At 36.6% G+C, this 2,580-nt stretch overlaps 1 protein-coding gene and 1 long non-coding RNA gene across 3 annotated transcripts in view; both read right to left on the bottom strand.

Moving 5' to 3' along the window:
- LOC106871644 (calcium and integrin-binding protein 1) overlaps positions 1–2,580 on the bottom strand; it is a 443,076-nt gene that overhangs the window by 168,048 nt on the left and 272,448 nt on the right. The gene's annotated exons all lie outside the window — the stretch shown is intronic.
- LOC106871645 (uncharacterized) overlaps positions 1–2,580 on the bottom strand; it is a 22,879-nt gene that overhangs the window by 11,455 nt on the left and 8,844 nt on the right. For both annotated transcript variants that reach the window (XR_001409684.2, XR_001409683.2), the window contains exon 2: positions 631–677. This is a non-coding gene — a long non-coding RNA (uncharacterized LOC106871645). The remainder of the gene's footprint in view (positions 1–630; positions 678–2,580) is intronic.

The raw sequence follows: 2,580 nt of genomic DNA, 5'->3' as shown, positions 1-2,580 counted from the left end.
GCTCAACTAGTACTTAATTTATCTATCCCGAAAGGAGGAAAGTTAAAGTCGAACCGAGCAGAATTTTGAACTCAGAACGTGAAAACGGACGAAATGCTGCTAACAATTCTGCCAGCTCACCGCTTGTCTTAGTTTGTAACATTAGCTTTATATCTTTGAGGTGGTGAGCTGGCAGAATCGTTAGCACGCCGGGCGAAATGCTTAACGGTATTTCGTCTGCTGTTATGTTCTGAGTTCAAATTCCACCGAGGTCGACTTTGCCATTCATCCTTTCGGGGTCGATAAATTAAGTACCAGTTACGCACTGGGTCGATGTAATCAACTTAAGCCCCTTGTTTGTCTCCTTGTGGGAAATAAAGAAATAAGAATCGTTAGCATGCCGGGCAAAATACTTAGCGGTATTTCGTCCGTCTTTACGGTCGAAGTTCAAATGTCGCCAGGGTCGACTTGGCCTTTCATCCTTCCAGGGTCGAGGAAATAAGTACCAGTTGAGGAATAGGGTTGATTTAATTGACTTAGGCCCTTCCCCGAAATCGCTGGACTCGTACCAAAATTTGAAACCAGTATTTGATTTACATCTAAAGGCGGCGAGCTGGCAGAATCGTTACCGCACCAGGCAAAAATGCTCACCGTCATTTCGTTCGTCTTTGTGTTCCGAGTTCAAATTCCACCGGCATCTATATATAGTTATAGGTAAAGAGAAAAATATACTGTGATAAGGTTTGTGCTACCATTCGATATTCTTATTTAACAACAATTGTTTCGTCGTTGAATAAATATGTATATAAATAATATATTTTATAATAAATTACTTAGTGCCTGTATTAATATATATATATAACATCTTTTCAGTCTGCGGAGAAATGGCTAAAATTTGCACTGTTTATAATTATATCATATGTTACACACACATATATATATATTATTGTGCCTGGTGAGAGTCATTCTCTTTTAGTGCCTTATTGATTTAACACACTCACCGGTCTGATTTCCATTCATTTATTTATACTAAAGTTTTCGTTGCGTCTTGCAACCTTTCCAATAGTCGTTGACTCTGTCCATTATCGGAACTGCGTTCTTTTTTGTTTGTTTGTTTGTTTGTTTGTGCGCATGCGTGTGCGTCAGTGTGCGTACGCATACACATATGTATATATGTATGTATGTATGTATGTATGTATGTGTGTGTATGCATGTTTGTGTGTGTATGCATATATATATGCATGTGTACACGTTTGTATGTATGTATGTATTCTGCACATCCATGTGCTTGTGCGTTCACGTTTGTGTGTTTGTGTGTGTGTTTGTGTTTGTGTTTGTGTGTGTGTGTTTGTGTTTGTGTTCATGTTTGCGTGTCTGTATGTGTGTGCATGTTTGTGTCTGTCTGAGTATGGGTTTGTGTAACTATATAAACTGTGGGTATTGAGATATGATACCTTCTATGTATATTTCGTATTAGTATTGGGGATGTTTCATTAATGAGGACGTGCTCTTGTACCTCTCTGAGTGTTGGGTCCTTCGGGTGCTTGGATAAAATACGGATGTCAAGTTAACCCAGTGTGCCTCCATGTTGGCCTTTGGCATGTTGGTAGAGTATGGAGGATTGTTTTTTCGTCGTCATATTCTCTCAAATGTTTATTTAGCTTCTCTACAATGTTTCTAAATGTCTCACTTATGTATATAATGTTCTTGTCTTTACAAGCACTCGCTATGCACTTTATGCTGTAGACTACATTTCTAGTTCTACAGTTAATACCAGGGTTAATCTTACATATCATGCAGTTATCATTGGTGCATGTGGTATTCTCAAAGGGGTACGTCCTACATAGTTGTGATATGATGGATCTCTGACGTCACACAAATCTAGACACAGACACCCACAATCATGCACACACACACAAACATACACAGACAGAAACATGAACACAAACACAGAGATGAACACACAAGCACCTGAATATACAGAATACATACATACGTATATATATATATATATATATATATATATATATATATATATATATATGCATACACACATACATGCAGAATACATACAAAAGTGCATACATGCATACATACATACATACATGCATACATACATACATATATATATATATATATATATATATGCATACACACATACATACATACAAACATGCACATGCATACACACACACATACTGCATACATACATACACACATACATACATACATACATACATACATACACACACATCATACATACATACATATATACATAAATACATATGTGTATGCGCACGTAGACTGATGCACACGCATGCGCACAAGCAAACAAACAAACAAAAAAGAATAAAAAGACGCAGTTCCGATAACGGACGGTCAACGACTATTGAGAAGGTTGCAAGAAACAACGAAAATTTTTGTAAAAATAAATAAGTAAATGAGTGGAAATCAGACCAGTGAGTGTGTTTAATTAATACGGCTCTAAAAGAGAATGACTCTCCCCAGACACAATAAAGTATGCTTCAACACACGAATTCACATAAAGAATCTTGCAAACCAAATGCAAAAACGAAATATATATATATATATATATATATA

This window comes from Octopus bimaculoides, chromosome 19 (assembly GCF_001194135.2).
Source record: "Octopus bimaculoides isolate UCB-OBI-ISO-001 chromosome 19, ASM119413v2, whole genome shotgun sequence".
Classification (NCBI taxonomy): Eukaryota; Metazoa; Mollusca; class Cephalopoda; order Octopoda; family Octopodidae; genus Octopus; species Octopus bimaculoides.
Note: the sequence above shows the minus strand (reverse complement) of the source record. Positions and strands in the feature narration are given on the sequence as shown.